The sequence below is a fragment of the Oryctolagus cuniculus genome, chromosome 15 (genome assembly GCF_964237555.1).
Source record: "Oryctolagus cuniculus chromosome 15, mOryCun1.1, whole genome shotgun sequence".
Taxonomy (NCBI): Eukaryota; Metazoa; Chordata; class Mammalia; order Lagomorpha; family Leporidae; genus Oryctolagus; species Oryctolagus cuniculus.
Window position 1 is genome coordinate 60071984 of NC_091446.1, and position 13996 is coordinate 60085979.

A 13996-nucleotide genomic window follows, 5' to 3' on the forward strand; every position below is an offset into this window, starting at 1 on the left:
ACTGATAGAAAGAATGTAGAAACAGTCACACAAAGTTTCTTCAAAAAGAAATAAGTAGTCAATTACAGTGAATACTAATTACAGGTCAAGGAAGAGGAAACTGGAAAGCATCGTTTGATTTAATAACATGGAGGTCGTCAGTAGCCACTGAAAGAGCAGATTTGGAAAAATGGTGGGTAGCGCTTGCTTCAGCAGCACATATACTAAAATTGGAACGATACAGAAAGATTAGCCTGGCCCCTGTGCAAGGACTACATGCACATTTGTGAAGCGTCCCATATTTTTTGGATGATTTAACATTATTAAGCAACTTAGAAATGGACAAAGTTGAAATGGATGCAGTCAGAGCTAAATGTTGAAGAAGTCATAAATGACAGGAACTGGAACACATTTTATGAACGCTGCTGAATTCACTTCAAGCCTCCAAAGAATGAATAAAGAAAGAAAGATGATTTTTTTTAAAGAACCAGGTCATCTCGTGAGAGCTAAGAATCACAGGCAGCAACAGGGCAGACTTCCAAGGATGATTTCTGAGCCAGCAGCCTAAGACCATTTGTTGTTTCATCCCCACTTACCCAAGACCTCAAGTATAAGTAACTCTGATAATTATGATGAAATCAACTGCTACTTTATACCAATTGTGTAAAAAGAGATGTTTTGTAACTATTAAAATAATTTTGATTCAGTGTAAAAAAAAAAAAAGAATGATTGGTAGACACTGGCATTGTGGTGCCGCGGGTTAAAGTTCTGCCTGTGATGCCAGCGTCCCGTATGAGCTCCTGTTCGAATCCCAGCTGCTCCATTTCTGATCCATCTTTCTGCTGATGCACCTGGGAAAGCAGTGAAAGATGGCCCAAGTGCATGGGTGGGAGACCTGGAAGGAGTTCCAGGTTCCTAGCTTTGGCCTGGACCAACCCTGGCCCTGGCAGCCACTGGGTAGTGAACCAACGGATGGAAGGTCTCTCTCTCTCTCTCTCTCTCTCTGCTTCTCCCTCTCTGTAACTCTGCCTTTCAAATAAATAAAAATAAATTTAAACAAAGAATAAAGAAAAAGAAAAGAGTGATGGGGACAGAAAGAAGATTAGAAATGATTTAACAGTGAAAAGAAGATCATACTAAAATGGTAGAGTTTTCCCTTCCAACACTCCCAAAACATAACTGGAAAAAATATAGAATGTCATCTATATATCTGAAATGTTTACAAAGTCTCCAAATTTAGAAATCATATGGAGGGGACACATCCAAGCATGCGCAGTTTGGGAAGTCCTCTTTAAGACAATAATACAGGAGTGGGCGTTTGGCACAGCAGCTGAGATGCCCCCGCCCCACAGTATGCCTGCCCTGCTTCCAATTCCAGCACAGACTGAGAGCAGCAGGTGATGGCTCAAGAACTTGGCTGCCTGTCACCCACATGGGGAACCCAGACTGAGTTCCAGGCTCCTAGATTTGGCCAGGTCCAGCCCCAGCTGTTGAGGGCGTTTAGAGAGTGAACCAGTGGAACCAGTGGATGGAAGATCTATCTGTGCCTGACACCGTTTCTCTCTCTCTCTCTCTCTCTCTCTCTCTCTCTCTCTCTTTCTCTCCTCCCTTTTCAAATAAATAAATTGAAAAAAATTAAGGATAAATAATGCAAAACTTTGAATACACAGTTAGGCACAGAGCCTTGGAAGGGAGCCATGTGGGAGAGGAAGCCTGAAGTTGTTTTGGTTTCGTGAGAAATCTGCCTCTAAGCAGATGGAAACTGATTGACAGGGAAATTCAAAACCCAAATCATATCCCAGAGAGGAATGCTGTGGAGCTAAGGAAATCTGCTGAGTGTACTGCAGGCCCAGGGCGAAAGACAGGAAAGGGCCCCGGGGCTGTCAGGGTGATTCAGCTGCTGTGGTTCAGGTCAGGGCTTCCTGTTTCTCCTGCTTGACTGAACAACAAACACAGCCTTTGACACAGAAGGCAGAGCAGCAAATGCATGCTAGAGAGGCAGGGTGGCGTCCCAGAGAGCCTGCAGTAGCCAGCAGAACTGGGGAGCAACTGGTTCCCAGTGTCCGCCCTACCTGAACTCAGTCTGCCCCTCCCCAACAGCCACCAGAAACAACCTCCTGTAGCAGAACCAACACCCCTTAAAAAGCAAGAGTTCTTTTTTTTTAAAGAAAGTTCTTTTTTTAATAATCCATTTTTTTAAGATTTATTTTATTCATTTGAAAGAGTTTCAGAGAGAGGTAGAGACAGAGAGGTCTTCCATCTGCTGGTTCACTCCCCAAATGGCCGCAAAGGCCGGAGCTGTGCCAATCTGAAGCCAGGAACCAGGAGCTTCTTCAGGGTCTCCCATGTGGGTGCAGGGGCCCAAGCACTTGGGCCATCTTCTACTGCTTTCCCAGGCCACAGCAGAGAGCTGGATCGGAAGAGGAGCAGACAGGACTAGAACCCGCGCCGGTATGGGATGCTGGCGCTTCAGGCCAGGAAAAAACAAGAGTTTTAAACAGCCAAGGAAAGCTAACACTGCCAGAGGCTCCACGTTGAAGAAAAAGAATTTACTCTGAGAGATTTCACATAACAGAAGAAAGGAGGAGCAGATTGTTTGAAACAGCAGGATGGAAAGATTCAAGTCACTCACTCAACAACAGCAGGACCAGAAAATTCAGTACTGCACATTGTTCATTTGTTCAGTAACAATTCGTTCAGCACCATGAACTATTCCGAATACTTGATATTCACCAGTAAATAAAACAAAGTTTCCTGCCATGTCACATTTTTAGATGAAGTGGAGAACAGATAATAAACAATAAAAAGTAAATTAGGTAGTAGTTTAGTAATAAGTACAATAAGATACAGGAAAAGGACTTTTAGAAGAAGAGATTTCTTGTCACCCCTACCCAAAGTAACTTAATCTTTTTAAAAAGTTGTTTTAGGAATTGTTAGACCTTCACATTTATTCATATTCTCTTTCGTTTTATCTAAATTTGGCTGTGTAGTAAGGGGTGGCTTTGATGTCTTGGTATTAGCTGATTGTTTGTGCTTTTTAAAAAGTTACCAAGAAGTTGTGTATATTTATTTGTGTGTGTGTGTGCACATGTGCTCTCACTGACACCCCCCCTCCATGAGTGCAACATAGCCTTCAGACATGAAAACTTAAGTTTGCTCACTTTGCAGCAAATGGGACATGTACGATACCAACTTGTGTCACAAAATCCAACATAACTTTGAGCCCTCTTAGAAAACCTCTACTATCATCCTGTTGCCCAACAGACTCCAGCTGCCTTCTATGTTCCAGTCGTTATTCTCATGCACAGAGCGAACTGGAAATGTCAGCGAGTGGATTCATTGCCTTTTGGGCTGCATTTCAGGCTGTGGCTATTTCACATAAGACATCCAGCATTCCTATCCAGAGACTGGATAGGAAGTGGAGCAGCTGGGACTCGAACCGGTGCCCATAGGGGATGCCAGCACTGCAGGCAGAGGCTTCATCTGCTATGCCACAGTGCCAGCCCCAAGAAGTTCTATCTAAAAGACTGAGATAACTCTCTGTTTATTAGAGAAAGTACTTATTTGTTTTGAAATGACTATTTAAATTTATCAAATCAACAGAGTTCTATTGCTTAAAAAAGAAAAAAAATTAAAGAGCTGGTGAAAGGCAGTTCAAGCACAGCTCCTTTCTAGCACCCAAGCATTCTTGAAAAATGAAAATGAACTGTAATAATCCTAACTTGAGTTCATTCGTTTAACATTCATGCAACAAACCCCATCTTGAGCAGAGATGATACACCACGTCCTGAGCTCTGTATGAGATAAATAGGGATACATAAAACAAATGTGATCATCTGTGCCCTTGTGATATTTATTGTTCAGTGAGAGAGAGACGTTAAACAAATAAGCCTACAAATAAATATATAATGATAAATGATGTGTAGGTTCTGTGAAGGGAAAGAACAGGGCATTAGTGGTGGAGAATAATAGAAGGTAAGATAGGGACTTTGGAAGGGGTGGGGTAAGGGTAAAGGGAAACTCTGAGTAATCATTCTTTTAATGAGCATTAGTACTGATGAGTCAGTATAACACATTCAAATTGCATTAAGTTTTAATGTGCTGAATCAATGAGTCACAATATTTATCCAAGGCATATTTTCGATGAAATAGTAACCTAACAGCAGAATGGTGATATGCAGCCAGAAAGTCCAGGTAAATCAGAAAAATGGGTCTCTGTAGTGTCTTCCATCCCCAGGCCAGCAGCCAGGTTAGCAGATCTGGCTGGCTGCTGTGGTGATCCAAGGTGGGTGGGACCTGCCCCATGCCCCCATGTCATTGGCTCATTTCTGCTGAGCCCGTAACCTCATCTGGCTCCCGCTGCCCTTCTGGAAGTGTCCTGATGATCTGGTGTTCTGCAGACCTGCGCTGGTCAGGGCGTGTCTGTGAAAGCATTAGAATGTGGGAGCTGTTTGAGGAAGAGCACGTTTCCTCTGCACCCCTACACGTCTTCAGAGTGCCGGTAGTGCCTTTTTGGAAGCCTGCCTGACCCGTGTGTTACTTCTCAGTGGGGCACGGTGTTAAAGCCAGGGTGACTGTGACTGGTCGATTTTGGGGGCCTAGTTGAACCCATCCTGGCAATCCAAGAAAGGGCAGAAACACTTCTGACAGACAGTTTGGGCGTTGCAGTCACGCCACTCACCTCCTTCTGGTCACTGGATTGTTCATAGATGTTTCCACTCTAATTTGGGTCAGGATGAAAAATCCTTTTTTCTTTTCTTTTTTCTTTTTTTTAAAGACATATTTATTCATTTTAAAGGCTGAGTTACAGAGAGACTGGATAGGAAGTGGAGCAGCTGGACTCGAACCGGTGCCCATAGGGGATGCCAGCACTGCAGGCAGAGGCTTCATCTGCTATGCCACAGTGCCAGCCCCAAGAAGTTCTATCTAAAAGACTGAGATAACTCTATGTTTATTAGAGAAAGTACTTATTTGTTTTGAAATGACTATTTAAATTTATCAAATCAACAGAGTTCTATTGCTTAAAAAAGAAAAAAAAATTAAAGATTTATTTATGGCATTGTGGCGTAGAAAGTAAAGCTGCTGCATTTGACCCCAGCATCCTATATGGGCTCCGGTTCAAGTCCCAGATGCTCCACTTCCAATCCAGATCCCTGCTAATGGCTTGGGAAGAGCAGCAGAAGATTGTCCAGGTCTTTGGGCCCCTGCACCCACATGGGAGATCTAGAGGAAGGTCCTGGCTCCTGTCTTCAACCTGGCTAGGTGCTGGCCATTGAGGACTTTTGGAGAGAGAATCAGGAGATGGAAGACCTCTTGCTCTCTCTTTCTGTCTCTGTCTGTCTTTAATTCTTTCAAATAAATAAATGCTTTTAAATAATTTTTTAAAGATTTATTTAACTTGAAAGGCAGAGATATAGAGAAAAAGAGAGAGAGAGACCAAGAGAGAGACACACAGAGAGAGAGAGAGACAGAGAGAGAGAATCTCCATTCACTTGTCAATCCCCCAAATGGATGCAATGTCCAGGGCCAGGCCAGGCTTAAGCCAGGAGCCAGGTGCTTCCTCCTGGTCTCCCATGTGGGTGCAGAGCCCAAGAAACTGGGTCATCTTCCACTGCCTTCCCGGGTGCACCAGCAGAGAGCTGGACCAAGGTAGAACAGCCAGGACTCGAACTGCTGCCCACATGGGAAGCCAGCACCACAAGTGGAGGCCCAACCCTCTGTGCCACAGTGTTGACCCTGATAAATAAATCTTCAAAAAAGAAGAAGAAGAAGAGGACTTATTTGAAGGGCAGAGGCCAGGGGAGGAAAGAGAGAGAGACAGAGAGAATCTCCATCCACTGGTTCACTCCCTAAATGGCCACAACAGCCAGAGTTGGACTAGGCCAAAGCCAGAAGCCTGGAACTCCATTCAGGTCTCCCACATGTATTGCAGGGGCCCAAGCACTTGGGTCTTCCTCTGCTGCCTTTGTCAGGTGCATTAGCGTGGAGCTGAATAGGAAGCAGAGCAAGCAGGTCTCAAACCAGCGTTACCATAAAGAACGCTGCTGTTGCAAACAGCCATTTAACCTACGGCACTGAAACACCAGCCCTCCAAATATTATTGAAGAATAGACGACTTAGAACTACTTGCAACTCTGTTTTCTTTTTTTTTTTTTTCAGTTTCCTTTTATTTCCCTCTAGAATCCCAAATAATAAGCCACTGGTTCTCAAATATTTTGTTCCCAGATCCCTTTACAGCCCCTTAAAAATCACCAAGGCCCCAGGGAGGTTGTATTTATGTGAGATGTAATGATTTATCATATTAGTAATTAAAACTAAGAATTGTTTTAAATACTTATTCATTCTGAAAAATAATAAACATGCTAGCATAAGATATTTTGTGACAGTTTTATGAGAATAGTAGCATTGTTTGACATTTTTGCAAATCTCTTTGGTTTCTAGATCAACAGAAAACAGCCAGATTCTCATATTTGCTTCTGTGTTCAGTTTGTTAATCTATGTTGTTTGGGTAGAAGTGAATAAAATAAATCCATTCTTACAAACATATGTAGTCAGAAACAGAGGAGTGTTTTAAAAGTTTTTCAGAGTATGGTGGCTAGCTAGCAGTTTTTTTTTTTTAATAGGTTAGTAACAATGTGAAATCTGAAACCATACCAATGAACTTGCATAGTCCCCTATGCTAAAACCCATTGATCTGTCTTGAATTTTGGATGGATAACATTATGTATTAGTTATTTTGAAAAAAACAGTCATTCAGGGGCCAGTATTGTGGTGCAGCAGGTTAAGCGTTAAGTGCCCCACTCCACGACACTGGCATCGCATACTGGAGCGTTCATCAGAGATCCTGCTGCTCTGCTTCATTCATATCCAGCTCCCTGCTAGTGTGCCTGGGAAAGCAACATGATGACCAAATGCTTGGGCCCTTGCACCCTCGGGGGAGACCTGGATGGAGCTCTAGGCTCTTGACTTGCCCCGGACCAGCCCCAGCTATTGTGACCATTTGGGGAGTGAATCAGCAGATAAAATCCTCTGTCTGTGTCTCCTTCTCTCTCTCTCTGTCACTCTGCCTGTCAAATACACAAATAAATATTTATTAAAAAAAAGATTTGAGAGGCAGAGTGACAGAGGGAGAAACAGAGACAGAGGTTTTTCATCTGCTAGTTCACTCCCCAAATGGCTACAATAGCCAGAGCTGGGCCCAAGTGAAGCCAGGAACCAGGAGCTTCTTCTGGGTCTCCCACACTGGTGCAGGGACCCAAGCCCTGAGGCCATCTTCCACTGCTTTCCCAGGCCATTAGCAGGGAGCTGGATTGGAAGTGGAGCAGCTGGGACTCGAACTACCGCCCATATGGAATGCAGAGGCATAATCTATTATGCCATAGCACTGGCCCCAGTCTTTTTTTTTTCTCTTAATGAGTAATGCAGATCTTCCAAAAGGCAACCTATTTTACTATGTAATATCAAAAAATCACATTTCTTCATATCACTGGATTTCCTAAAATGTTTTTCAGTATTGGGAAACCCAAAACTCCCTGTGAGGAATAAATTTTTCTAATTTTTTTCATGAAAGCTCAAATTTTTTCATTGGCAACAAATGCTATTAGTCATTTTTACCTGAAGTGACAGGTTTATTTCCTTCATTTTTGACAAAATGTTGGCTGAATATCCACATCTAAATAACCATAATTTGTCTGTAAGTCATTTTCCCAAGGTAAAATGTTTCATACATTTAGCAGCTAGTTCAGCCTTCAACCCAAACAGTCACACAAGCCCTTATCCGTAAGCAGCAGAAATGCTTCATGCTACTCCTATTTCACCACCCAGATTATTAAAAAGACAGACATGGACTCAAAGTTGAGGTTTGATAAAAGTCCTGATTTTTACTGCTTCATCAGGACATTTTTCAGTGGAACTGGATTCTTTCTTCCTATTGCAGTGTGATGGGGAGCACAATGACTACTCATCAGTCTGGAGACAGAGCTTTCGTTTGTGTTGCTAAAGCACCAGCAGTTTTACCCACTGTGGCTTCTGCACCATCAGTGTAAATGTCAACACAGTGAAAGGGCAAATAATCTGAGCATTATACGAATGTAGCTTTGTCTCCACAGAATGCAAAGTACACTTTGACACCACTGTAATATGCTTATACTGCTATTGCTTGCTATGGCTACTGTTAGCTAGTGACTTCCTGTTCTGTGAGATGGTCGTTTAGCATCCTACACTGAACCAGCCTCTACTAATTCCTTTTTTCATTGCCTCAATGTAATCATATCACACTATTGTTGTTAAAACTATTTAATGTTTACCTGCTTGTTATTACGTAAATACTATTCATGACCAAGCCTAGTAGGTAAAATAAGTATTTCCTTGATTTACAGTCCCCTCTCAGTCTCAGCAGGAGATTGATTCCAGGGTCCCCCATGGATACAACATCCACAGATGCTGAAGTCCCTTATATAAAATGTTACAGTATTTGCACATAACCTGCACCCATCCTCCCTGTGCTTTTTTAATTTTTAAAATGAGAGGCAGAGATAAAGATAGAGAAAAATAAACAAACAGACTGCACCCCTATCTGCTAGTTCACTCCCCAAATGCCTACAACAGCTGGGGCTGAACCGAGGCTGAAGCTGGAAACTCCATCCAGTTCTCCTATTTGGGTGGTAGCAACCCAATAACTTGAGCTATCACCACTGCCTTCCTGGGTCTGCACTGGCAAGAAGCTGGCAGAGTCAGGACATGGAGACAGGTACTAAACCTAGGTACTGTGATGGAGCAGGTAAAGCTGTCACCTGCAGTGCTGGCATCCCATATGGATGCCGATACAAGTCCCAGCTGTTCCACTTCTGATCCAGCTCTCTGCTATGGCCTGGGAAAGCAGTAGAAGATGGCTCAAGTCCTTGGGCCCCTGCACCCACGTGAGAGACCCGGAAGAAACTCCTGGCTCCTGGCTTAAGATCGGTGCTTCTCCAACCACTGTAGCCATTTGGGGAGTGAACCAGCAGATGGAAGACCTCTCTCTCTCTTTCTCTTTCTCTGCCTGTGCCTCTCTAACTCTGTATTTCAAATAAACAAATAAATCCTAGGGGGGGAAAAAAAAAAAAACAAGTACTCTGATAAGAGATGCAGGCATCCTTATAGGCCTCTTAACCCTAGGCTAATGCCCAGTTCCTCCCATATATTTTAAATCATCTCTAAGTTATTTACAATGCCTGATACAGTGTGAATACTACATAAATAGTGATACTGTGCTGTTTGGGGAATAATGACAAAAAAAGATGTATATGTTTAGTACAGAAGCAGTATTTTTCCTGTATATTTTTTAAAGATTTGCTTGCTTTTATTTGAAAGAGTTAGAGAGAGAGAGAGAGAGAGCAAGAGAGAACCATCCACTGGTTCACTCCCCAGATGGCTACAATAGCCAGGGTCTGGGCCAGGCCAAAACCAGAAGCCAGGAGCTCCATCCGGGTCTCCCATATTTATAAAATGTGAATTTTTTTATCATTATTTGGTCTTCGAACAAGTCCATCAAACACGTGTTTTCTGAGTGCCTACCAGGTACCAAGGCACTGTAGTAGGTGCTGAGTTACAGCCAATAGGGTCCTTTCATGGACTTTAGCATGTAGTAAGGGGAGCAAACAACAACCATGTGAACAAACAGATAACTTCTGGAAGGATAAGTGCTATGAAAGTAACAATGCAATAGAACCACCCAAGGTAAGTGGTTGCATTAGGAAGGAGGTGAGAGAATGTCTCTTCGAGGAGCTAACATCGAAGCTGAGACTTCTCTTTGTAACCTCTGGGGGAAGAGGTTCTAAGGAAGCACAAAAATCCCAAAGTGAGGATCAGCTTAAGGTGTTCACAGAATAGAAAGCAGAACATTGTGGATGGATGCAATGGAGGGAAGAGGGGTGGGAGATGGAGTCCATAAGTCAAGGTTGGAAAGGCAAATTAGGATGCTGTCCCAAACAGAGGCGACTGAAACTATGCGAGGAGATAAGATTGACAGAGAATGTATCCATAGAAAATTGCAGGGCCAGTACTGTGGCCTAATGAGTTAAGTCACTGCCTGCAGTGCCAGTACCCCTGCTGGGCAGCAGTTTGAGTCCCGGCTCCTCTACTTCTAATCCAACTCCCTGCTAAAGTGCCTGAGAAAGCAGCAGCAGATGGCCCCTGCACACATGTGGGAGACCTGGATGAAGCTCCTGGCTCCCGGCTTCAGCCTGACTGTTGCAGCCATTTGGAGAGTGAACAAGCAGTTGGAAGATATTCTCTCTCTCTCTCTCTCTCTCTCTCTCTCTCTTCCTGCCCCCTTCTCTGTAACTCTGCCTTTTAAATAATTAAATCTTTTAAAAAAAGAAAAAGAAAATTGTGCTAGATGCTGTGGACACTGCCAAAGCTTATAAAGGTGCTCTCCCTACCTCCAAAGAATGGATAATCTAGTAAGATTGGTGAGACAAACTTTCAAAGCAGAGAATGATAGAAGATAGTATATAATCAAGTTGTGCATCACATAGTACAGGGTGTTTTTTTTTTTTAAATGAAATTAGAAAATGTAACAATCCCTGAGAATTGGTGGTGAAACGTAGCTCTGTGTAGGAAGTGACATTTGAACCAGATTTCGGTAGATGAGTTATATCTGCAGTCACTGAAAGAGGAAGTGACTCTCAGAAAGCACAAGCAGAGACATGAATTGTGGGGGTGACCATGACAAATCTGGGAAACAGCAGAGAGCACTTGACTGTTGCAAGTAGTTGAATAAGTGGGTTTACTAAAATGTGCTTTAGACTCTTGCTTCAGAGATGGTAGGAGGGGCTCATTAAAGCACTGAGCAGTTAGATCTGAAATTACAGTAAAGATTAGCAACTGTCAGGACTCCTTGATTTCTGAGATCGAATACTTGTGATACCTTCCCAGTTAATGCATTTTTATTGTGTTGATTAATAATTGTTGCTTCCAAAAGTGAATACGACATAAAGGAGGTCGACTGAGACAGTTTGCTGCTGTCTGCTCATCTATCTGAATGTATCTTACTTTTTGTCCCCCCTATCTGTTTCCTAGCACTGCTGTAATAAGTTACCACAGATGGCTGGCTTAAAACAACAGAAGTGTATTGTCTCACAGTTCTAGAAGCTGGAAGTCTATAATTAAAGTGTCTCCAGGGCCATGCTCAACCTGAGTCCCTGGGTGGAATCTTCTCGCCTCTTTTAACTTCTGGCTGGGGCTGCCCCTCCTCGCTGTACCTTGGCCACAGCTGCATTCCCCCAGTCTCTGTCTGTGGTGGCACACGGCCTTCTCTCTGTGAGTCTCTCTTTCCAAAAGGACTCAGTACTTTTTGGATTAGAGCCCACCCTAAGGTTCTCATTTTAATGTGATTATATTTGCAAAGATTGTTTCTGAATAAAGCAATATTCATAAGAACTGGGGCGATGATTTCAACTTATCTTCTTGAGGGATGTAACTGAACCTGTAATACCCCATTTCTTCCAGAGAGCTACTACCTTATATGCACTATTTGTTTTACCTTCCTGTTAAATTTTAAATATATATCTTGTGTTATTTCCATAAGTGTATAATTATCTTTCTCAGTCTCTTTTTACAGCTGAATAATGTTCAACTATGTGGCCATACCATGCTTGTTTGCATCAGTCTCCCAATGAGAGACACCTGAATTGTGTCCCATCTTTTACTACTTCAATGAATGGCCAATGACAAATGTAGTATATTGTCATTTTATGTATGTGCAGGTGTATATGTACAACAGACTCCCACAGGTGGGATTGTTGGGTTCAGAGATAAACACATTCGTACCTATGAAAGTTACTTTTCATAGGGGTTATTTTACACTACTGTTAGCTATGTATGAGACTGGCTAAACTTCTAGACTTAATGTCAATCATTTATGCAAAAATTTCCATTTAACATTAATGTCCATTTCTCTTATATACCTGCATGTTTTTAAACATTATATACATTTATATATACTTTATGCAAACCTTTGGTCTAAAAAACTGTGCTATAGTAAACATTTCTGACTTAAAATGTAAAGCATTAAAATTAAATGCCATAGGGGCCAGCACTGTGGTGTAGTGGGTAAAACCACCGCCTGGAGTGCCGGCATACCATATGGGCGCCGGTTCTCATCCCGGCTACTGCACCTCCTATCCGGCTCTCTGCTATGGCCTGGGAAAGCAGTAGAAGATGGTCCAAGTCCTTGGGCCCCTGCACCCGCGTGGGAGACACAGAAGCAGCTCCTGGCTCCTGGTTATAGATTGGCGCAGCTCCAGCCATTGCGGCCATCTGGGGAGTGAACCAGTGAACCAGTGGATGGAACACTTTCTCTCTCTCTCTCTCTCTCTCTCTCTCTTTTTCTCTCCTTCTTTCTCTGTGTAACTCTGACTTCCAAGTAAATAAACAAATCTTTAAAAAATAAAAAAAATAAAATGCCATACCCTATAGGAACATACTTTATTTAGGTTATTTGCTGGGATTGGGCCACTTCTGGGAGGATGTGGCCCATTCTCCTTACTCTGATGACTCAAGTAACAGAAAAAAATTAACTTTAATTTTGTTAGACAAAATGCAGAGGGAGAGAGTAAATTCAACTTCACAAACTTTGATTACCTGTTAGATTCTAAGTCAGCCAGTGTAGCCCTCATTTAATGAATACCATAGAGAGCTGGAAGTTATTTTAATAGAAGCTAAATTTGACCGGCGCCGCAGCTCACTAGGCTAATCCTCCACCTTGCAGCGCCGGCACACCGGGTTCTAGTCCTGGTTGGGGCACCGGATTCTGTCCAGGTTGCCCCTCTTCCAGGCCAGCTCTCTGCTGTGGCCAGGGAGCACAGTGGAGGATGGCCCAAGTACTTGGGCCCTGCACCCCATGGGAGACCAGAAGAAGCACCTGGCTCCTGCCAAAGGATCAGCGCAGTGCACCGGCCGCAGCGGCCATTGGAGGGTGAATCAACGGCAAAGGAAGACCTTTCTCTCTGTCTCTCTCTCTCTCACTGTCCACTCTGCCTGTCAAAACAAAACAAAAAATAGAAGCTAAATTCCACATCACAGACCTTGCTTTTCATGGTTATTGTACTTGCTTTCTTTTTTTTTTTTTTTAAGGTTTATTTATTTATTTGAAAGTAGTGTTACACAGAGAGAGGAGAAGTGGAGAGAGAGAGAGAGAGAGAGGTCTTCCATCTGCGGGTTCACTCCCCAATTGGCTGCAATGGCCAGAGCTGTGCTGATCCGAAGCCAGGATCCAGGAGCTTCTTCAGGGTCTTCCATATGGGTGCAGGGGTCCAAGGACTTGAGCCATCTTCTACTGCTTTCCCAGGACATAGCAGAGAGCTGGTTTGGAAGTGGAGCAGCCGGGACTAGAACTGGCGCCCACATGGGATGCTGGTACTTCAGGCCAGGGCATTAACCCACTGTGCCACAGCACCGGCCCCTGTACTTGCTTTCTCATCCATCTCCTCTATATTCAGTTGTGTCATTTATTATTTTTTTCAATGTCTTTTTTTTTTAACTTTTATTTAATGAATATAAATTTCCAAAGTACAGCTTATGGATTACAGTGGCTTCCCCACCCCCCATAATTTCCCTCCCACCCGCAACCCTCCCATCTCCTGCTCCATTATTATTATTATTATTATTCGAAAGGCAGAGCAATAAAGACACACAAAGAGGCACAGAGAGCGATCTTTCATCCACTGGTTCACTCCCCAAAAGCCTGCAACAGCTGGGGCTGGACTAGGCTACAGCCAGGAGCCAGGAACTCCACCTGGGTCTCCCACAAGGGTTGCAAGGAGCCAAGTACTTGAGCCATCCTCTACTGCCTCCCAGTGCATTAACAGGAAACTAGAAGGGAAGCAGAAGCAGAATTTGATCCCAGGCCTTCCGATATGCGATGCAGGAGTCCCAGGCAGTGGCTTAACCCACGGTGCCACGGTGCCACTGTACCCTCCCCTAGTCCTATCATTCTCAAGAGGAACCATCTCTATTTCCCTGATAGGCTGTCAAT

General features: G+C 43.4%; 1 protein-coding gene and 1 non-coding gene across 7 annotated transcripts in view; both read left to right on the forward strand.

Annotated features, from left to right (window-relative positions):
- The window catches only part of MYPN (myopalladin), a 117175-nt gene that overhangs the window by 41540 nt on the left and 61639 nt on the right, over positions 1-13996 (forward strand). The gene's annotated exons all lie outside the window — the stretch shown is intronic.
- Positions 180-285, forward strand: LOC127484320 (U6 spliceosomal RNA). The gene has a single exon (XR_007911189.1). It is a non-coding gene; the product is annotated as a U6 spliceosomal RNA (small nuclear RNA).